A 23,675-nucleotide genomic window follows, 5' to 3' on the forward strand; every position below is an offset into this window, starting at 1 on the left:
TTTACAGTATTGTACCCTATTTACCAAAAAAAATCCATGTATAAGTGGATTCACAAATTTCAAAATCATGTTGTTCAGGGTCAGCTATACTTTCAAGAATGTAACAAAAAATATATAAAAATTAGTTGTAAAAACGTCTTTGGTAGATATTGTTTGATTTTGTCTTCCTGCATTTTAAAATAAGGTAGAATTTAAAAAAAAAAAACAAGGACAAGTAGGGCCCTATTGTGTACATGACTGCATAAGGTCACACTCTTATCAGCTTTGTCTTATTTGTGGAAGATATGCTCTTAGTTGGTTTTAACTAGAGATTAGCAGTATCTGACAGAAGTGCTACTGCAATCAGACTGTCAACCCTGAATTTTTGTTTATTCATTTATCATACAGATGTGTTTACTGAGCACCTACACTGTGCCAGACCTGCACTTTGCACTAAGCCTTAAAATGCAGAAGGAAAGAAAGGTGGTTCCTGCCCTCATGAATCTCACATTCTAGCGGAAAAGACAGTAAGCAAATAATTAAAATTTGTCATAAATACTGGGAAAGAAATAAGCAACAATGGTGAGAATGGGTTGCTGAGACGGTAATATTTAAGTCAAGATCCGATTCAAAGGATGAAAAGTGAGAAAAAGAAAATCAGCCCTCAGGCAATCAAATTGGAGGTGGTTAAAATAATAATCCTTTCTTACATTGATTGCTGTTTTCTCATCCATGACATCCTCCCACCTCTTGCTTCCTAAGATACCCACGTGCTGAAATGCCCCAGCTCTTTGACAGTATCCATTCTAAAACGGGTTCTTGCTTCCCTAATCCTTTCTTAAAATCACCACCATAAACTCAGATCCTAGAAGGCCCTTCTCAATCCCTAGTAAGTATGGTTTCTCTTGCTGCAGCAAGCTTACTACACCTAATATTTTTTAATACAGATGTGTTCTTAGTGGTTTTTGGTCGACAGACTTTAACAGGAGTCATTAGCCCAAAAAGAATGAGAAGATGAGCACTGGGAAAAGAGGGAATTTTAGGTGCAAAGATTCCAGGGAAAAAATAAAAGCTGACATGTACTGAACTGAAACTGCTTTTAGAGGTCCCAGCAAATGGAAATGCAGATTTGGAGCAGGGACAATGGGTTAGCCACATGAGAAAAAAAAAGAATACTGGATCTCTCTCTCACACCACACACAAAATCAGTTACAGTTAGTATAAAGACTTAAAAGTGAAAGACAAATCTTTAAAATGCAGACAGCTAAGGTCTTGCCCACACCAGACCTATATCTAGGAGTGGGAAAAGGCAGAAAGAAACGGAAAAGTAAGAATTAAAAGAATACCGTTTCATAGAAGCCAAGAAGGAAGAAAAAGGTAAAACAGTAAAAGATAATTTCTAGGAAGCAAATTTCTAAAATTTTCTAAAAGTGCACATTTATATATAGGTCAAGTCCTAGGACATGAGTTTTGGTGTTGCAAAGTGGAGCTTTCATTATGAGTAGACATGGGGTGAAAGATCTCTGAACCTACAGAGAAATGGTTTCTTTAAGGGACTCTCCTTTCCGGAGGGTGGTATGGAAGGACAGGACTAGGGATTTCACCTTGGGAGGAGATGCCCTGACACCCCTTAGAAAGCCAAGCAGGAATCAGAAGGCCCAGGAAAGCGGAGATCACTGAGTCAGGCACAAAGAATGTCCCATCTAGGCCAGCACAGCACACCAGGACTCTAAAGTTCACAAAGGGGTTTGAAGCCAATGCCCAGCTAGAGATGAAATCCTCCCTTTGCCTGGCCTCACCCCTATGCACAAATCTCCCTTGGTGACCTAGCAGTGGAGTAGCTGTGACAGAATAGGGTTCAGGATCCTCAGACCCATTCTCGCTAACATTTCAAAAAATTAAGTGAGTACATGCATATCCAACTGGGACTTGGGAAGCAAGTTCCACCTGGAAACTTCATTACTGCCTCTCAGTAGTGGACACCTGGTATTGGCGCTCATTTCTAGAACCAGATAGTCTCCCTTCACCGACAGGCAGACCTCTAGCAAGCCACCAAAGGCTCAGATTGATGGGTGGCCAGCACCATGTTCACTACCTTCACATTCTCTGTTCTTCATCCCGTCTCACCCAGAGCTGAGTGGCCAACATGTTACTAAGCCTTAATAATGGTCATGACTTTGGAAGATCTAGAACGCACGTTCAACCTCAGAAGTGTGGTAAGTTTATAAAAGAAAAGGAGAGGGGTGATTGGGTGGCTCATTTGGTTGAGCGTCCAACTTCAGCTCAGGTCATGATCTCCCGGTTGCCAAGTTCGAGCCCCACGTCCCGCATTGGGCTCTGTGCTGACAGCTCAGAGCCTGGAGCCTGCTTTGGATTCTGTGTGTGTCTCTCTCTCTGCCCCTCCCCCGCTCATGCTCGCTTGCTGTCTGTCTCAAAAATAAAATAAACATTAAAAAAAAATTTTTAGATGGGGCGCCTGGGTGGCTCAGTCGGTTGGGCGTCCGACTTCAGCTCAGGTCAGGATCTCGCGGTCCGTGAGTTCGAGCCCCGCATCAGGCTCTGGGCTGATGGCTCAGAGTCTGGAGCCTGCTTCCAATTCTGTGTCTCCCTCTCTCTCTGACCCTCCCCCGTTCATGCTCTGTCTCTGTCTCAAAAATAAATTAAAAAAAAAATTTTAGAAAAGGAGGTCCTTAACAGTGAGGATAGGCATCTTCTTAAATCAAAGTAGAGAAAAAACTGAATGAAATAGTCAAAAAAAGCCCAGGAGCCTCAAAGGATATTTTTTCAAAGATCCTTTTAAATCTCCTTTTAAAATGCATAAAGCACTCTGATTCCATGAATCATTTTACTTAGAGATAAAAGATAAATTATGGTCAGTGAGTAAAAAGCCTTCAAAAATTTGGTCAGTGAACAAAACGCTATAGCAGAAGCTCTGGAAAGGAAATTCAAACTCAAGAAAAAACATCAGCCTTAAAAAAAAAATAGTTTTAATTTCAATGTCAAAGCTATTATAGCAAGAAAGATAAAGATCATGGGCAAAAGACATTCTGATCCAATAAAGAGTAGCCATTTCCTAGGAAGAGACGGCACTGGACCAACTTAATAAGCAGACTGAATTTTTAATCTAGCTGAACCTGCATGAATGGGGTAGGGCAACAGAAGAAGCAAAGTCAGGCCACAGTAAAGTTGGGGATATACAAAGGAACTTTTTTTTAGTTTATTTATTCATTTTGAGAGAGAGACAGAGAGCACAAGCAGGGAAGGGGCAGAGATTAAGAGAGACAGAATCCCAAGCAGGCTCTGCACCATTTGCAGAGAGCCAGGCTCAAACTCACAAACCACAAGATCATGACCTGAGCTGAGATCAAGAGTCAAAGCCACCCAGGTGCCCCCACAATGGAACAGTTCTGCTTCCACTGGAGTGGCAAGTTACTTCAGGCAAGGAGATATCACAGTGGTCATATTTATTCTCACTGGCACCTAAGGCACAGGATAAAATATATCCTTAACAGCAGTACTAATTAAGAAATCTTTTAAAGAGTATTTGTCAGTGGGGCAAAGATGGGAATGAAGTGGAACCACCCCAAAAAGGCAGGAAACATAGGAACTAAGAAATTTCAAAACAGGCAACAACAGCAGTAAAGGTATAGTCAACATAAAAAAATCTTTGGGCTCCTGGGGTGCCTGGACTGGCTCAGTCAGTGAAGCATGCGACTCCTGATCTCACAGTTGTGAATCTGAGCCCCACAGTGGGTGTAGAGATTACTTAAAAATAAAATCTTTTAAAAAAAAAAAGAAAGGAAAGAAAAAGAAAGGAAATCTTTGGGATCTTCATGAGGGAGAGGACAAAGAGCAGATTAGAAATGGGGGAAGGTCAGGTTATAAATCTGTTTACAAAGTTGCCTGCTATAAAAGTAGACAATCAGGTTCATTAGAGAGCAAAGCCCAACTAATACTGGGTATTGAGAACACATGGGTTAAAGAGGAAACACAAAGAGACATTTCAAAGCCTAAAGACAAAGAAATGGAAATGGGCAAAAGCTTCACAAAGTATAAGAATCCTACTTGCCACCACTGCCCATATCTAAATTCCATATAAAGGACTGGAAGGTTCCAACTGCCACGCTCAAAAGGAGAAAATCATTTGTATGATGTTGAAAGTCACATCCCCCGATGAGGAATATAAGAATTCACCATTAACTTTTCTTAATAGATTTCTCCCAAGTGAGTTTTGAACTTCCAGGTCATGGCCTCGAGTCAACTAGCAGAGATCAACTTGTGCCAATTTAAGATGGAACCACGCACCTTCTCTTTCTCTTTCCTTTTTATCTACTCCCCCCACCCTCCTATTACACCATGCTTTTGGATGAGTAATATAAACGTGGGCCTAAATTATATCTACTGAATCCAGGGATCATCATTTTTGCTGCTTTTGGAAGAAAACTGGTGTTTGCGTTGCAAACTGCTTTAATGACAACAGATTTTACTTGGTTTTCAAATTTTGTGGATGTGGAGCTGGTTGCAAATATTCTTAAGTGCCCTGTTTATCCTCAAAAGTTTGGAAATATACAACACAAGAACAGGGCTGGAGGAACCCAATTCTGTAGCTGCTTAAAGGAGATGTATGATCAATGTGGAAGGCAGCCTCTCACCTGTGGATAATGAAGAAAACTAGACTCCAATCAGTTACCTGAACGTCCTCTGAGTGTGACTAAATAGAAGAACTGGGGGCATAAACAATTGGGATGTTGCACTTCCCTGAGGAAACAAGCACTGCTTAGATAATAGGTTTATTATTAAATTTTATAGAAGAGCAACAAATTAGGGGCAATTTCCTACTAATAGTATTATTTGGGCTACGGTATTACTTGCTGGGTAATACGTTTACTTCATCTATGAGCTTGGTAAGATACTGATGCTGAAGATCTTTCAAATGAGAAGTAGAATACCGAATAGCTTATAATGTGGCCTTGTAATTGATACATTTAACATCCTGTCTTGCTCCCTTGCATTGGCTTCTGAGAGCACCAACGAAGAGGCATTCATTCCTAAAGACGTTCAGGGACTCATTTGCCCATCTGGAGTGGGTCCACAGTAGATACGGAGGAAAGATAGATCCACTGGTGAAACAAGCCCGTGAGGGTGTAGTAAAGGAGTTTCTGATTTCTCCCAAACAACACAGTAAACAGAAAACAAAATATGAACAAAAAAGGGAAAACTGGCTTCTAAGGCAAAACTCCAGGTACCTCTGAAACCCACCGCCACGTTACCCCGTTCCACCACCAAAGAGAAATACCAAAGGTAAAGCTCAAGTACGATTATTCACCCAAGGTGCTTGCTTGGGACGCTCGCCTCTAGGAGTTTCCCTTTTTCCCACCGGTTTCTTGGTGGTGCTGCTCCTTTTACTGCTTTGGCAGTCAGGGCATAACCCTTTTTGCGCGAGCCTCTTAAGCCACTTTGGGAAGGCGAAGGAAGAGGAAGGATTTGGACTCTGAAAAGGGGGTGGTAACACACAACACATTTCCTTTTGAACTGCACTGCCCCAGTAAACTGGGTTGTACGAACAGAATTAATTTGGAACCCTTCCTTCAACTTCTTTTCGCGGAGACAGGGTCACGGAAACGTGGCAGGCATGGAAATTCACAACTCTCGCAGTCTCCTCAGCGGCAAACGCTTTGCCTGCACCTCAGTAACCCTGAGGTAGGTAGGATCATTATCCCCACTCACAAAGGAGAAAACTGGGGCGTCGGAAAGGCTGACTATATCAACCGGGAAGTGGGTTCGCAAGTGAGGTTCCGGGGAAATTCTCCAGTCTCCGGAGAGCCAAGAACAAGCCGAGCTCGCGCCGCCACTCCCCCACGCCGCGCATAGCTCGGACCCTGGCCCTCATCTACGGCGGGAGACACTGACCTGAGGGGCAGAGGGGTGGAGAGCCGGGGGGGGGCGGGGCCGGGTGGAAGCACACAGGAGGCGGCCAGCCGTCCCGAGCGAAGCAGCGAGCGCCCAGAGCCCCTGGTAAACTTTGGAATCGTCTGGTTCTGGCCGCTTCCGCCCGCCAAGGAAATCAAAACTCCCGGGCCGGAAGGGGCGGGGCGGGGCGCGGCGGGGGCGCGCGCGGCGCCGGGAGCGGGTGAGGCGGGGACGCGCGGGCGCGCTCTAACCGGGACCGGAAGGGCTGGGCAGGGAACCGGGCGGCCAGTTTTTCTCGGGCTAGGCGAGGCCCTGTGACGTGAAGTCTTGGTCTTCAGACGGGGTACGCCTTCACCGGAGGGTATGTAAAGAGTCTGCAGGGGGCGTGGACGTGCAAAGTTTCCACATAATTCTACCTTCTTACGCCCTGCTTCCTATAATTGATCTGTAGAGAAGTCTCTGGTCTTTAATGGTTCTCATTTCGTCGTCCCCTTGCCTAGTGGCCCTTCTCTCACCCATCAAATACTAGTATACTCTCACCTCTCCAAATCACACTAAAATGTATTGCCACCAGGTGTAAAACCCTCAGGGGCCAAATTAATTGTCCTTTAAGTTATTATGGGTGCCAAAATCACTAACCCAGCATCACACTGGAAATCTTTCTTAATACAGTTCACTATCTGGTCATTATTTATGTGATTTTCATTGCTGTGTGAATTACAATGGTAATGGTAACTCTATCTGGAAGAAAAAATTAAAAATTATAGCCACAGGAAAGAACATTAAGTATAAATTCGCATAGGGGCGCCTGGGTGGCTCGGTCGGTTAAGCGTCCGACTTCGGCTCAGGTCATGATCTCACAGTCCTTGAGTTCGAGCCCCGCGTCGGGCTCTGTGCTGATGGCTCAGAGCCTGGAGCGTGTTTCAGATTCTGTGTTTCCCTCTCTCTCTGCCCCTCCCCTGTTCATGCTCTGTCTCTCTCTGTCTCAAAGATAAATAAACGTTGGGGCGCCTGGGTGGTGCAGTCGGTTAAGCGTCCGACTTCAGCCAGGTCACGATCTCGCGGTCCGTGAGTTCGAGCCCCGCGTTGGGCTCTGGGCTGATGGCTCAGAGCCTGGAGCCTGTTTCCGATTCTGTGTCTCCCTCTCTCTCTGTCCCTCCCCCGTTCATGCTCTGTCTCTCTCTGTCCCAAAAATAAATAAAAAACGTTGAAAAAAAAAAAAGATAAATAAACGTTAAAAAAAATTTAAAAAAAAATTCGCATATGCATTTTTAAAAAAAAATTTTAATGTTTATTTTTGAGAGAGAGAGAGGACAGAGTGTGAGTGGGGGAGGGGCAGAGAGAGAGGGAGACACAGAATCCAAAGCAGCCTCCAGGCTCAGCTGTCAGCACAGAGCCCAGCGCTGGGCTTGAGCTCGGGAACTGTGAGATCATGACCTGAGCCGAAGTCTGCCGCTTAACTGACTAAGCCACCCAGGTGCCCCTGCATATGTATTTTTAAAATAGACCTGACTTTTAGAGCAGTTTAGGTTCACAGGAAATTTTAGGGGCTCCTAAACACCTGCTCCCACGCATGCATAGCCACCCCCATTATTAATATCCCTCATCAAATCACCAAAGTGGTACATTTGTTCCAACTGATGAACCTACATTGACACCCAAAGACCATAGTTCATATCAGGGTTCCCTCTTGGTGTGTACATTTTATGAGTTTAGACAAATGTATAATGACAAGTATCCACCATTATAGTATCATACAGAGTAGTTTCACTGCCCTAAAAATTCTCTGCTCTACCTACCTATATATAATATATATGTGTACAATATACAACATATATTGTATATATGATATATATTATTTTACTTATATTGTATATGCCTATTTTACTTCATTGCAGTAACATTATATATACAATATATATGTGTACAATATATATAACATATTGTACAATATATGTGTGTGTGTGTGTATATATATATATAGTATACATTATATATATCCAGCACTCTATTTTACTTCATTGCAGTAAAACATTATATATAGGGGCGCCTTGGGTGGCTCAGTTGGTTAAGCGTCCGACTTCGGCTCAGGTCACCATCTCCCAGTTTGTGAGTTCCAGCCCCGTGACAGGCTCTGTGCTGACACCTCAAAGCCTGGAGCCTGCTTCAGATTCCGCGTCTCCTCCTCTCTGTGCCCCTCCCATGTTCATGCTCTGTCTCTCTCTGTCTCTCAATAATGAATGTTAAAATTTTTTTAAAATTATGTACATAATATGTAATATATGTATAATTAATATAATTATATATAAATATATATGTGTGTACAATATATAATTTTTTTAACTTTAATTTTTAAAATTTATATCCAAATTAGTTAGCATATAATGAAACAATGATTTCAGGAGTAGATTCCTTAATGCCCCTTACCCATTTAGCCCATCTCCCCTCCCACAACCCCTCCAGAAACCCTCAGTTTGTTCTCCATATTTATGAATCTCTTCTGTTTTGTCCCCCTCCCTGTTTTTATATTATTTTTGTTTCCCTTCCCTTATGTTCATCTGTTTTGTCTCTTAAAGTCCTCATATGAGTGAAGTCATATGATTTTTGTCTTTCTCTGACTAATTTCACTTAGCATAATACCTTCTAGTTCCATCCATGTAGTTGCAAATGGCAAGATTTCATTCTTTTTGATTGCTGAGTAATACTCCATTGTATATATACCACATTTTCTTTATCCATTCATCCATCGATGGACATTTGGGCTCTTTACATACTTTGGCTATTGTTGATAGTGCTGCTATAAACATGGGGGTACATGTGTCCCTTGGAAACAGCACACCTGTATCCCTTGGATAAATGCCTAGTAGTACAATTGCTGGGTCGTAGGGTAGTTCTATTTTTAGTTGTTTGAGGAACCTCAATACTGTTTTCCAGAGTGGCTGCACCAGCTTGCATTCCCACCAACAATGCAAAAGAGATCCTCTTTCTCCGCATCCTCACCAACATCTGTTGTTGCCTGAGTTGTTAATGTTAGCCATTCTGACAGGTGTAAGGTAGTATCTCATTGTGGTTTTGGTTTGTATTTCCCTGATGATGAGTGATGTTGAGCATTTTTTCATGTGTCAGTTGGCCATCTGGATGTCTTTGGAGAAGTGTCTATTCATGTCTTTTGCCCATTTCTTCACTGGATTATTTGTTTTTTGGGTGTTGAGGTCGATAAGTTCTTTATAGATTTTGGATACTAACCCTTCATCTGATAAGTCATTTGCAAATATCTTCTCCCATTCTGTCGGTTACATTTTAGTTTTCCTGATTGTTTTCTTTGCTGTGCAGAAGCTTTTTATTTTGATAAGGTCCCAGTAGTTCATTTTTGCTTTTGTTTCCCTTGCCTTTGGAGACGTGTTGAGTAATAAGTTGCTGCAGCCAAGATCAAAGAGCTTTTTGCCTGCTTTCTCCTTGAGGATTTTGATGGCTTCCTGTCTTAAATTGAGGTCTTTCATCCATTTTGAGTTTATTTTTGTGTATGGTGTAAGAAAGTGGTCCAGGTTCATTCTTCTGCATGTCGCTGTCCAGTTTTCCCAGCACCACTTGCTGAAGAGACTGTCTTTCTTCCATTGGATATTCTTTCCTGCTTTGTCAAAGATTAGTTGGCCTTAAGTTTGTGGGTCCATTTCTGGGTTCTCTCTTCTGTTCCATTGATCTGAGTGTCTGTTCTTGTGCCAGTACCATACTGTCTTGATGATTACAGCTTTGCAGTATAGCTTGTAGTCTGGGATTGTGATGCCTTCTGCTTTGGTTTTCTTTTTCAAGGTTGCTTTGGCTATTCGGGGTCTTTTCTGGTTTCATACAAATTTTAGGATTATTTGTTCTAGCTCTGGTGGGTTTTTTTTTTTTTTTGCTGGTGTTACTTTGATAGGGATTGCGTTGAATATGTAGATTGCTTTGGGTAGTATTGACATTTTAACAATATTTGTTCTTCCTATCCAGGAGCATGGAATCTTTTTCCATTTCTTTGTGTCTTCTTCACTTTCTTTCATAAGATTTCTATAGTTTTCAGTGTATAGATTTTTCACCTCTTTGGTTAGATTTATTCCTAGGTATTTTATGTTTTTTTTGTGCAACTGTAAATGGGATTGAATCCTTGATTTCTCTTTCTGTCACTTCATTGTTGGCGTATAGGAATGCAACCGATTTCTGTGCATTGATTTTATATCCTGCAACTTTGCTGAATTCATGAATCAGTTCTAGCGGTTTTTTGGTGGAATCTTTTGGGTTTTCCATATAGAGTATCATGTCATCTGTGAAGAGTGAAAGTTTGATCTCCTCCTGGCCGATTTGGATGCCTTTTATTTCTTTGTGTTGTCTGATTGCAGAGGCTAAGACTTCCAATACTATGTTGAATAACAGTGGTGAGAGTGGACATCCCTGTCTTGTTCCTGACCTTAGGGGGAAAGCTCTCAGGTTTTCCCCATTAAGGATTATATTAGCATTGGGTCGTTCATATATGGCTTGTATGATCTCAAGGTATGATCCTTCTATCCCTACTTTCTTGAGGGTTTTTACCAAGAAGGTTTGCTGTATTTTGTCAAAAGCTTTCTCTGTATCTATTGAGAGGATCATATGGTTCTTGTCCTTTCTTTTATTGATGTAATGAATCACATTGTTTTGTGGATATTGAACCAGCCCTGCATCCCAGATATAAATCCCACTTGGTCGTGGTGAATAATTTTTTTAATGTATTGTTGGATCCAGTTGGCTAATGTCTTGTTGAGGATTTTTGCTTCCATGTTCATCAGGGAAATTGATCTATAGTTCTTTTTAGTGGGGTCTCTGTCTGGTTTTGGAATCAAGGTAATGCTGGCTTCATAGAAAGAGTTTGGAAGTTTTCCTTCCATTTCTATTTTTTGGAGCAGCTTCAAGAGAATAGGTGTTAACTCTTCCTTAAATGTTTGGTAGAATTCCCCTGGAAAGCCATCTGGTCCTGGACTCTTGTTTTTTGGCAGATTTTTGATTACTAATTCAATTTCCTTACCGGTTATGAGTGTGTTCAAATTTTCTATTTCTTCCTGTTTCAGTTTTGGTAGTGTATATGTTTTGAGGAATTTGTCCATTTCTTCCAGATTGCCCATTTTATTGGCATATAATTGCTCATAATATTCTCTTGTTATTGTTATTTCTGTTGTGTTGGTTGTGATCTCTCCTCTTTCATTCTTGATTTTACTTATTTGGGTCCTTTCCTTTTTCTTCTTGATCAAACTGGCTAGTGGTTTATCAATTTTGTTAATTCTTTCAAAGAACCATCTTCTGGTTTCATTGATCTGTTCTGGTTTTTTTTGGTTTCGATAGCATTAATTTCTGCTCTAATCTTTATTATTTCCTATCTTCTGCTGGTTTTGGGTTTTATTTGCTGTTCTTTTTCCAGCTCCTTAAGGTGTAAGGTTAGGTTCTGTATCTGTGATCTTTCTTCCTTCTTTAGGAAGGCCTGGATTGCTATATACTTTCCTCTTATGACTGCCTTTGCTGGATCCCAGAGGTTTGGGGTTGTGGTGCTATTATTTTCAATGACTTCCATATACTTTTTAATTTCTTCTTTAACTTCTTGGTTAGCCCATTCATTCTTTAGTAGGATGTTCTTTAGTCTCCAAGTATTTGTTACCTTTCCAAATTTTTTTTTATGGTTGATTTCGAGTTTCATAGCATTGTGGTCTGAAAATATGGACAGTATGATCTCAATCTTTTTGTACTTACTTAGGGCTGATTTTTGTCCCAGTATATGGTCTGTTCTGGAGAACGTTCCATGTGCACTGGAATAGAATGTATATTCCCCTGCTTTAGGATGAAATGTTCTGAATATATCTGTTAAGTTCATCTGGTCCAATGTGTCATTCAAAGCCATTGTTTCCTTGTTGATGTTTTGATTAGATGATCTGTCCATTGCTGTGAGTGGGGTGTTGAAGTCTCCTACTGTTATGGTATTACTATCGATGAGTTTCTTTTTTTTTTTTTTTAATTTTTTTTTTCAACATTTTTTATTTATTTTGGGACAGAGAGAGACAGAGCATGAACGGGGGAGGGGCAGAGAGAGAGGGAGACACAGAATCGGAAACAGGCTCCAGGCTCCGAGCCATCAGCCCAGAGCCTGACGCGGGGCTCGAACTCACGGACCGCGAGATCGTGACCTGGCTGAAGTCGGACGCTTAACCGACTGCGCCACCCAGGCGCCCCTCGATGAGTTTCTTTATGTTTGTGATTAATTGATTTATATATTTGGGTCTGTCCACATTTGGTGCATAAATGTTTACAATTGTTATATCTTCTTGGCTATAGACCCCTTGATTATAGTGCCCTTCTGCATCTCTTGATACAGGCTTTATTTTAAACTCTAGAGTGTCTGATATAAGTATGGCTACTCTGGCTTTCTTGTGTTGACCATTAGCATGATAGATGGTTCTCCATCCCCTTATTTTCAATCTGTAGGTGTCTTTAGGTCTAAAGTGGGTCTCTTGTAAATAGCATATAGATGGATCTTGTTTTCTTATCCATTCTGTTACCCTATGTCTTTTGATTGGAGCATTGAGTCCATTGATGTTTAGAGTGAGTACTGAAAGATATGAACTTATTGCCAGTATGATGCTTGTAGAGTTGGGGTTTCTGGTGGTGTTCTTTGGTCCTTTCTAATCTTTTGTTGCTTTTGGTATTTATTTATTTATATATATATATTTTTTTTCATCTTTTTTCCCTTCAGAGAGTCCCCCTTAAAATTTCTTGCAGGGCTGGTTTAGTGGTCACAAACTCCTTTAATTTTTGTTTGTCTGGGAAACTTTTTATCTCTCCTTCTATTTTGAATGACAGCCTTGCCAGATAAAGAATTCTTGGCTGCACATTTTTCCGATTCAGCACATTGAATATATCCTGCCACTCCTTTCTGGCCTGCCAAGTTTCTGTGGATAGGTTTGCTGCAAACCTGATCTGTCTTCCCTTGTAGGTTAAGGACTTTTTCCCCTTGCTGCTTTCATGATTCTCTCCTTGCCTGAGTATTTTGTGAATTTGACTATGATATGCATTGTTGATGGTCGGTTTTTGTTGCATCCAATGGGGGTCCTCTGTGCTTCCTGGATTTTGATGTCTTTGTCTTCCCACAGGTTAGGAAGGTTTTCCGCTATGATTTGCTCACATAACCCTTCTACCCCTATTACTCTCTCTTCCTCCTCTGGGACCCCTAGGATTCTGATGTTGTTCCTTTTTGATGAGTCACTGATTTCTCTAATTCTTAAATCATGCTCTTTTGCCTTAGTCTCCCTCTTTTTTCCTGCTTCATTATTCTCTATAAGTTTGTCCTCTATATCACTGATTCTCTGTTCTGCCTTGTCCATCCTTGCTGCCACCGCATCCATCCATGATTGCAGCTCAGTTATAGCATTTTTAATTTCCTTCTGGCTATTTTTTACTTCTTTTATCTCTGCAGAAAGGGATTCTAATCTATTTTTGACTTCAGCTAGTATTCTTATTATCATGATTCTAAATTCTGGTTTGGACATCTTGCTTGTATCTGTGTTGGTTAAATCCCTGGCTGTCATTTCTTCGTGCTCTTTCTTTTAGGGTGAATTCCTTCGTTTTGTCATTTTGAAGGAAGAAAAGGAATTAACGAGGTAGAAAAATTGAAATTAAAAAAATTAAAATTAAAAAATATTAAAAATTAAAAACACAAAAATCGAATAGATGATGCTAGATCCTAGGTGTGTTTTGGTCTGGGTGTTGAAAGTGGTTTGACAGATTAGAGAAACGAAAAAAAAAAAAAGGGAGGGGTAGAACAAAAAAAAGGAAATCATTTAAGAATTTGAAAAAATGAATACACTAAAGTAGACTAAAATGGATGATGTGGATAAAATAGAATTTGAAAAAATATACACAAAAGTAGAGAATATAGTAGAAAAAATTAAAGAAAAATATTTTTAATAAAAATTAAAAAGAAATATGAATTTTTTCATTTTCTGTATTTAAGAAGAAAGAAAAAAAACGAAAAAGAAAAAAGATAAAAAAAGAAAAGAAAAAAAGAAATCTTTTGAAAATTTGAAAAAGTGAATACACTGTAGTAGACTGAAATAAAATGATGGGAGTAAGATAGAATTTGAAAAAAATTTACATAAAAGCAAAAAATATAGTAATAAAAATTAAATACAATTTTTAAAAAAGAAATTGAAAGTAAAAATGAAATTTTTCTCTTTCTGCATTCAAGAAAAAGAAAAGAAATGAAAAAGAGAAAAAGAAAAAGAAAAAACAGGAAATTTTTTGAAAATTTGAAAAGGTGAGTACACTGAAGTAGACTAAAATAAAATGATGGAAGTAGAATTTGAAGAAATTTACACAAAAGTAAAAAATATAGTAATAAAAATTAAAGATAGATATTTTTTTTTTTTTTAAATTTTTTTTTTCAACGTTTTTTATTTATTTTTGGGACAGAGAGAGACATAGCATGAACGGGGGAGGGGCAGAGAGAGAGGGAGACACAGAACCGGAAACAGGCTCCAGGCTCCGAGCCATCAGCCCAGAGCCTGACGCGGGGCTCGAACTCACGGACCGCGAGATCATGACCTGGCTGAAGTCGGACGCTTAACCGACTGCGCCACCCAGGCGCCCCATAAAGATAGATATTTTTAATAAAAATTGAAAATATTGAGTTTTTTCTCTTTCTGTATTCAAGAAAAAGAATTGTAAAAGGGAAAAAGGAAAAAGAAAAAAAAAAAATTGAATAGATGAATCTGCTAACAGATTGAAGTAGGACTGAAATTGCTTCGTTTTCCCCTAGAGGTCAATCCATGTAGCTCTTTATAGTCCATAAATTAATCCGGCGGTGAGGTTTGTGTTCTTGAAGAGCGAAGTTGACCCAGTTGGGTGGGGCTCAGTGTAACTGCTCTGTTGTCCACTAGATGGCGCTGCTAGCCTACTGGGGTGGATTGTTGCGGTGCCCGTAGGTGCGCATGCGCAAGAATGGTGAAAATGGCGCCACCCAGCTACCCAGTCTGTTCTCCCGGATCAGCAGTCGCACACTGGTCCTCCGTCTTCAGCTCTCATCCATTCCCCACTTTTCCACTCTCTGTGACCAGGCCCCAGGCAGTACTTCTCTCCCAAGTTTTGTCTCAGATGCGGCTGTTTTCCCCAGCCCCTTACTTCGGAAGGACTGCAGTTTGACCCGTTCCGCCCCCCTGCAGGAGGGTCTCACCAAGCAATGGCCGAATGAGCAATGGCTGAATGTCAGCTGGAACGCCCATTGGACCATGCTGTTGCCGGTGCCCCGAGACTGCGGCCAGGTGCCAGCCCGCCCCCAAAAAAGATCACGAGACAGTGTAGCATCAGCGTTTCAGGGATTATGGAAAATCGCAACACACATCTGGCACCAGGCTTCACCGTCAACGACCTTGCCCCAGCACCAGCGAATGTGGCTGCCTTCTGGGGTCTGCTGGGACCAGGTGGCTTCAATAGTCTCTACCAAATGTCCTTCCAGAAGTGGAACTGCTTTTCCTCTTGTGGCCTGAGAACCTCCCGGACCCCACTCTGTTCCTGGATATTCGTCCTTCCCACCAGAGCACCTCCAGGTATCGAGCTGCAGAGTTGCAGCCTTTGCGCTCCCCTTGTTTACAGTCTTAATGGAATTTAAACCCTCTCCTTTCTCCTTTCTCCCTTTTTAGTTTAGTCCCTGTGGCTGTTTCCAATTTTCCACTTTCTCTCCAGCTGCTTTTGGGGAGGGGTGCTTTTCCCGTATGCTTCCCCCCTCCCCAGTCTCCGTCCTCTCTCTGCCCGCAAAAGGGGTTCCCTATGTTTCGTGGCTTCTTGCTCCCCAAGTTCAGTTCTTCTTGCTCCCCAAGTTCAGCTCTTTGTGTTGCGTACCTGCTGAGTTCTGTGGTTCATATTGTACAGATTGTTGTGTTAATCTTCCAATTAGTTTTCTAGGTGTGTAGGATGGTTTAGTGTTGGTCTGGCTGTATTTCATGGACGCGAGACACACAAAAAGCTTCCGTGCTGTTCCTCCATCTTGGCTCCTCTCTATGTGTACAATATATAATATATAATATACAATATTAATATATAACATTAAGATATTATATATAATATATTGTACACACATGTATTTACATATAATTATATTAATTATATACATATATATTGTACATATATAATTTTTTACTGCAATGAAGTAAAATAGGGTGCTGGATAAAAGGTTTTCAAGCAGAAAAAATTACATTAAGATAGAATATAAATATGAGTCAGGAGGGGAGAAAAAAGGAGAAATGAAGAAGTGTTAAAAAGAAGCTGTGGGGGTGCCTGGGTGGCTCAGTTGGTTGAGTGTTGGACTCTTGATTTCGGCTCAGGTCATAATCTCACAGTTGGTGAAATCAAGCCCGGTATGGCTCTGTGCTGTCATCACAGAGCCTGCTTGGAATTCTGTCTCCCTCTCTCTCTCCCTTACTCCCTCTTGTGTGCTCACTTGCTCTCTCTCTCTCTCTCAAAATAATAAACATTAAAAAAGAAGAAGAAGAAAAAGAAGCTGTGTATTTTTGTGTAACTTTTTAATGGATGATGGTGGATATCAAATCATTCAGTATTTCCAGTCCAGTGGAAGTGGATGTTTAAAGGAGTGATGTTACAGCTTTATTCTAAAATGTACATAATAATCCAGCTTTTTAAAGAAATATTTATAATAATCCAAAAATTACATCCTCTGACCATTCAAAATTAGGAGAAAATTTAGATGTCTACTTTTTCAAAATTATTTTGAGTATACATATTTTAAAGAGTTTGCATATTACTGAATTAAGGAGAGTAATTATGCCACAAGGCAAAACAGTTCAGTACAAGGAGGCAGGGCTCTGAGTTGCGAGGCCTGAAGAAAGTGGCTGATCCTCTGCGGGCCTATTTCCTCGTATGATTAAGAAAGAGGTCGGATTACGATTGTGCCACTCCCTGTTTCATGAGTCACTTAACTGGGTGGGTCTGGCCATTTGGGATGTAATGTCTCTACCAGTAATTACACCATTAGCAGCAATAATAAAATCCACTATGATTTTTTTGAGCAGATAATGTGCACTTACATACATCATCTCTAAACCAAATGTCTGCCCCTCTCACTCAGGGTAATATGTGCTATTCATTCTTCCATCAGTCACCAGTGCCTACCCTATGCCAGACCCTCTGTTCAGGGCAATGCCAGAGAAAGGAAAAAAGAGATGTGGCTTCTGTAGCTCACAGACAGAAGAGCCAGATTCAAATTCATAGACAACCAACTCTAATAAAGGGCCACACAAAAGTACTAAGTATCAGTGCACACAGCAATGCTGATTAGAGCTCAAAGAGGAGAACAATAATTTCTGACCAGGGGAATGAAATATTTTGTACTGGAGTTAGGCCTTGAGAAAAGAAAAAAAAAAAAAAATCTGACAAGGGAAGGACATTCCCCAGACAGCAGGGCAAGGTATGTATCCAGAAGCACAGAGGCAAGAAAATACAAGTCTCTTCAGAGAAAGGCAGAACACGGGGTTGGGTAGAACACAGGGAACAGGGGGTGTGGCAAGAAAGGAAGAGCAGGTAAGCAGAGACTCACCTTGAAGGGCCTTGTGTGCCAGGCTAGAGTTGGGTGGGGTGCTGACCAGGAGAGGGAGATGAGCAGATGTGCATTTCAGAGAAAGACCAAGCAGCCACTCCACCAGCATAGGAGAATCCAGGCTTGGCAAAGCAGGGTAGGAACTGTGCTTCTGTGGTGGCAGAATGGATGCCTGGATGTCAGCACTGCATGTGGCTAAGTCATCAGTGGGGACGGGGAAGCAAAGGCTTCAGTCCTTAATAGCAATGCTGCTTTCATGACTAAGCCCAGGTTAGACGACCTCAAGCTAAAAAACATTCCTGTATCCCATCCAAGAGAAATTGGGAAGCCACACAAAATTAAGTTTTGAGCCATAGTCCTGCTAGAAAAGGAGATAGCTCTAAAAAAACCTATTAAAATACCTTAGGAATTTGATTTTGAAAACTACTTTGGGAATTTATTAAATTTCCTAATTTTGATCATGAAACTGGTTATGTAAAAGAATGTCCCTGTTCTTGGAAAAGCAGAGAAAGAGATAGAGAATGACGATGATGATGATGATGATGATGATGATGATGATAGGGCAAAATGTGGAATTAGTGAATCTGGGTAAAAGGTGTGTGGGAGTTCCTTGTTCTGTTCTATTCTTGAAACTTTCCAATAAGTTTGCAATTGTATCAAAATACAAAGTAAGCAAACAATATCAGGAATATATTTCTTTAATTCTGTTTATTCCTTAGCCTCTTAGCACCTACCACAGGATCTTAACATTACTTTAAACAATGGTTTATCTCTTAAGCTTCCATTCTCTGCAGACACTGTTCTGGGGGTTGTATATACGTTATTTCTAATCCTGCAGAGCAGATATTCCTATTCCCATTTTATAGATGAGGAAACTGAGGCTCAAGAAATTTAATTATCTGGTAAGAAGCAGAGCCAGGGATCCAAAGCCCAGGTTTTTCCTGCTGTAGTTGGGTTAATGTTTGCTGAATTGAATGAGAGAAGTTTGAACAATTAAAGATTAAGGTACACACAAATTTAAGAGACTTTATGAATTAATAAGAATGACGATGAGCACCTTGACCAAAAGAGCACCCTCATCAATAGGCAAAGGCTAAATATGACACATTGGAATATTATGCAAACAGTTTTTCAAAAGAATTAGGTAAGTATACTGCCACTGGGGTTTCCAGGTAAAAGGAACATAGTAGGGACATGTTTATATTAAAAATATTATCCACTATTTATCTAAAATTCAATATTCACAGGGCATAATATTTATTTTTAATTGCTATATCTGGCAACCCTAAATGCCATGGAAGAATGTCTGCTTTTTTGGTAAAAAAAAATAATAATAATAATAATAAGGTACTTATATAGATAAATAGCACAGCCCCATTTTTGTTTGGGAATGTGTATAAGTGGGGCGCCGGGGTGGTTCAGTCAGTTAAGTGTCCGACTTTGGCTCAGGTCATGATCTTACGGTTCATAGGTTTGATCCCTGCCTCGTGCTCTGTGCTGACAGCTCAGAGCCTGGAGCCTGCTTCAGATTGTCTCTCTCTGGTTCTCTGGCTCTCTGTCCCTACTCCACTCATGCTCGCTCTCTCTCTCAAAAATAAACATTAACTTTTTTTTAGTATTTAACATTTTTTAAAAAACCATATAAGTATAAGAAAATGTCTGGAAAGGATATTCATTGCAGTGTTAACATTCTCTCTAGAAAATGGAATTAGAGTATAGAGAGAAGACTCTTAGTTTTTACTTTACTACTATATTGCATGTATTTTTTTTTAAGCATTTATTTATTCCTGAGAGACAGGGACAGAGCAGGAACAAGGGAGGGGCAGAGAGAGAGGGAGACAGAATCCGAAGCAGGCTCTAGGCTCCGAGGTGTCACCACAGAGTCCAATGCGGGGCTCAAACTCACAAACAGTGAGATCATGACCTGAGCCCAAGTCAGCCGCTCAACCAACTGAGCCACCCAGGAGCCCCTGTTGTGTGTATTTTTAGTTGAAATATTTATTGAGATAATTATAGATTCACATGCAGTAGTAGTGAGAGAGAATGCAGAGAGATCCCTTGTATGCTTTGCTCTGTTTCCCTCTAAATAAGAAAACAAAAAAACAAAAACCTCTTTTTTTTATTTTTCTATATTACTACTCACACTAAATACTCTGACACCAGCAGAATGTCTACAATTCAAATAAATTCTGACACTACCTACCTGGAGTTAGCATTAGACAACACAGATTAAGAGCTCAGTCCCACAGACTCCCACCCACTTCAAATTTTTTTTTTCAACGTTTTTTATTTATTTTTGGGACAGAGAGAGACAGAGCATGAATGGGGGAGGGGCAGAGAGAGAGGGAGACACAGAATCGGAAACAGGCTCCAGGCTCCGAGCCATCAGCCCAGAGCCTGACGCGGGGCTCGAACTCACGGACCGCGAGATCGTGACCTGGCTGAAGTCGGACGCTTAACCGACTGCGCCACCCAGGCGCCCCAGACTCCCACCCACTTCAGATGCCAGTCTGGAGTCCGGGCCTCCTGTACTTCAGACCAACCAGGTATAAATCAGGAGTTTCCATGCCCCCCTCCTCAGGTTTGATAATTTGCTAGAGCAGCTCACGGAACTCAGGAAAACAGTTTACTTACTACATTACTGGTTTATTCTAAAAGGATACAACTGAAGAGATGCCTAGGGGAAGGTATGTGGGAGGGGGCTCAGCTCGTCCAGGCCCTCTCCAGGCACATCACCCTCCCAGCACCTCCAGGCGTTATGCTCCCGGAAGCTCTCAGAATGCTTCGCTTAGGGTTTTCTATGGGGGCTTCACTGTGTAGGTATGATTGATTAAATCATGAGTCGCTCAAGTCCCAGCCTCCAGGTTGGACGATGGGGCTGAAATTCCCAATTCTCTAATCACAAGGTTGGTTCCTCTGGCAAAAACCAGCCCCTCCATCCTTAGGGGCTTTCCAGGAGACTCCAGCCATTAGTCATCTCATTAACATAGAGAAATACCTTTACCTCTTCAGAGATTCCAAGGGTTTTAGGAACTGTGTGCCAGGGAAGGGGGAGGGGAGTAGGCAGACAGCAAATGTATATTTCTTATTATGCCCTATCCCCAATGGTCACATTTTGCAAAACAAATTCATCCAAAGTGTCACAAGTATCAATAGGGCATTCCTTTTTATTGCTGAGTAGCCTTCCATGGTATGCGCACACATGTGCATGCGTGCGTGTGTGAGTGTGTACACACATGTTGAAGGACATCTGGGATGATTCCAGTTTGGAGCTATTACAAATAAAGCTGTTATGAACATTTATGTGAGGGTTATTGCATGCATTTTTAAACTAATTTTTAGATCTAAAAATAATAGCCTATGTAAAAATGTTAAAACATCAACATGACAAAGACAAATACACTGAAAAGCAAGCAATAAACTGGGAAATATTTTCAATTTAAGCTTAGCCAAAATAAACTGGTAGTTGAGATTGCCTCTGGGGGACACTGTCTAGAGGAAAGGGGAGAAAAAGAAGACTTTTTCACCACTTTGGCTTTGTCCTGATAAAGTTCATTGGTGTGTCAGGACCCACAAAATGAAGGACGCCCCCGTGGCCAGGCCCACGTCACAGATCTAAGCCTAAATCAGCCTGCACTTACAAGAACACCTGTCATGGAAACCTGATACTTTTTAGGGACCTGTTAGCCTTAGAAGGAAACCCCCAGCCTCCTAGCCAGTCATGCCCTGTTTCAGTATTGCTGCTTCTAATGCTCTGTAAAACTCACTCTTGCCCCAAATCCATGGGAAGAGTGCTTCACTGCTTGTGAGGCACCATACTCCCCCAATCCACGGATTGTTTTCCTTTGCACAAAGGACATCAAGCTCGTTACTAAATTGTTTTAGTTTTGTCATTTGACAGTACCTTTTGAATTTTATACCAATGGTCAGTTCCAAAAGGTTTGTTGTCCTCGTGTGAATCCACAAACTCCGATTTTCCCTACCAGTCTTCTGGGGGTTTAGTGACTGCTGTGAGCACCCTGAAAATGGAGTCTTATGAGTCTATGAAGCCTGAGCTGTAATTCTCAGGAGAATGCACACTCACCTCTGTGATCATACAGCCTTAGACACACCTTTCCAATACGCCACTTAACACCAAGGCTGATGCTTGGCTGCTCAAATGTTGCTCCCCTTGAGAGACTCTGTAAGACACAGGCCAGAGACCATGTCTGTGTGCCTGCTCCCAGCCTGGCACACAGCAGGAGCTCAATAAACTTTCTTTTTGAAATGTAAGGGGTGTGTGTGTGTGTGTGTGTGTGTGTGTGTGTGTGTGTGTGTGTGTGAAAGCTCAGCTTACTTCTGAGTTTGAATTCCCATTCTGCTAAGGAAGCAGAGATGTAATATCAGGCTTTTGGAGCCCACCCCACAATTTCTCTTCCGCTTCATTAGGATGATGGAGACGAGCATCTGACCATTGGTCATCAGCCCATGCCAGTGACTGTCACTATGTCTCTCATTCCTGACAGCAAAGAACCTTCCAGTCTGGAAGCTCTCTTCCCTTCTGTGCCATCTAAGAGTGTGGAAATCAGGCTCCTCCTTTTTTGGAGTGAAAGAATCCCCAAGCTTGAACTTTGCCCCTTGAGGCTCTGTCTGGAAGGCAGGGCTTGTCCCTCCATACACCACCACGATCTCTATCTTCATTACTTCCCCTCTGTCTTTTCTTTCTCCCAGCTGCAGGGAAACCTCTTCTTTGTTTGAGGGTAGGGTTTGGAAAGCCCTGCTCTCTCTCATAGAGATTCTGTCTATTTTTGGAGTCTACTCTATTTATGGAAAGGCATATATTTCTGGACAGCAAAGCAAGAAAGACTCCTTTGATTTTTTTTTTTTTAATTTCTATTACATCCCTTACCTAGGGACATAGACAACAAAAAAGGAGGAGGTGGATAGGGGAATAACTTGAGAGGAGGGTGTAAAACACATGGAGAAAGGAATACTGTTAAACATCTCAAAAAAAATATATTCCAGCACACATAACAACTCACTACATTTTTAATGACATGTGAGTGAATGAGCATTCACCCCTGCCAAGGAAAAAAGTTATCCTGCATTGTCTCCCAGCTCCAACCTGGCTGCCATACTGTGTGTGCCTGAGAGCCATGACCTACAGAAGATGCCAGCTGGAGGGTCATCTATGGTAACTGAGCCCACAGATCACCCTCCTTGGGTACCAATAAATCTTGAAATAGCTTTCACTGCCAGTTCAGAAGCTATCCATACCAGCCAGGATTCCCAGAATCCCTGAAGCTGGGTTGGAAGAGGAAAAGCCCAACCTGTTCACCCTGAGGAGTGTTTCCAACTTAATGTGAGCCAGCAGGTCCAAGATCAGAAAGTTTTAGGCCAGAATATTGGGAACAGATGGACGGCTGATCAAGCACCTTTGGACCTGACTGTTCCACCTCTGTTGTACACTGAGTCCCCTTGCCTCCTGTGACAGCTGTTGAAGATCCTACCTTGCCATGAATTCCTCACAGCAAAGCTTTCTTGGCTCTGGCTCCCCATAGCAGGGCCAGCAGAGGACTCTGTGTAGAACTGAACTGAGGAACAAACAGGAGGGCTTGAAATGGTCATGTCCACAGTAAGAAGGCTCACTGGCAGTTCTCTCAAACCCCCAACCCCATGGCCAAGATACCACGTTGTCCTTGAGAAGGGCATAGAGAGCCCTTGGGGGATCCCAGTGAGTTCACACAACTCCAACCCCCAAGACTGGGAGGGGTCTGCAGCAGGCCTAGAGCCTTCCAAATAAGGGTCTGGATTCCAAGGCTCTCCACTGAGCAAACATGTACCAAGCACTTGCTGTATGTGGAGACAGAGATAAAAGTGATGCCACTCACTCATTAACCCACCTAACAAATAGTTATTGAGGTCCTGTAAGCCCCTGCTCTAGGAGGAGAGTCAGAGAACAAATACATCAACATAGAAGTGATTTCATTTCAGAACATGACCCTTGCTGCCTAAGAAAACTAAGCAGGGACAGGGGATGGAAAGTGAAGTGGAGGGAGAGTCGCTATTTTAGATAAGTTGGTCTGAGAAGGCCCCTCTGAGGAGATGACAGGAGACCAAAGTCTGCAGGATGAAAAATAGCCATGAGAAATAGGAACAAAACAAAACAAAACAAAACATTCCACAGGGAGCAACAGAGACAGGTTCTGAG

At 41.6% G+C, this 23,675-nt stretch overlaps 1 protein-coding gene and 1 long non-coding RNA gene across 7 annotated transcripts in view; one reads left to right on the top strand and one right to left on the bottom strand.

The window, feature by feature from the left end:
- MELK (maternal embryonic leucine zipper kinase) overlaps positions 1-6,048 on the bottom strand; it is a 99,498-nt gene extending 93,450 nt beyond the window's left edge. For 3 of the 4 annotated variants that reach the window (XR_009251597.1, XM_058694901.1, XM_058694900.1), the window contains exon 1: positions 5,890-6,046. The gene's annotated coding sequence lies outside the window, so the exon portion shown is untranslated. Of the gene's footprint in view, positions 1-5,889 lie in introns of all 4 variants that reach the window. The other variant, XM_058694902.1, reaches the window with a different exon arrangement.
- Positions 6,049-6,151: 103 nt separating this feature from the next.
- The window catches only part of LOC131491681 (uncharacterized), a 55,313-nt gene continuing 37,789 nt past the window's right edge, over positions 6,152-23,675 (top strand). For 2 of the 3 annotated variants that reach the window (XR_009251598.1, XR_009251600.1), the window contains exons 1-3: positions 6,152-6,250; positions 14,132-14,194; positions 14,817-15,482. This is a non-coding gene — a long non-coding RNA (uncharacterized LOC131491681). Of the gene's footprint in view, positions 6,251-14,125; positions 14,195-14,816; positions 15,483-23,675 lie in introns of all 3 variants that reach the window. The other variant, XR_009251599.1, reaches the window with a different exon arrangement.

Source organism: Neofelis nebulosa, chromosome 12, assembly GCF_028018385.1.
Source record: "Neofelis nebulosa isolate mNeoNeb1 chromosome 12, mNeoNeb1.pri, whole genome shotgun sequence".
NCBI classification, from domain to species: Eukaryota; Metazoa; Chordata; class Mammalia; order Carnivora; family Felidae; genus Neofelis; species Neofelis nebulosa.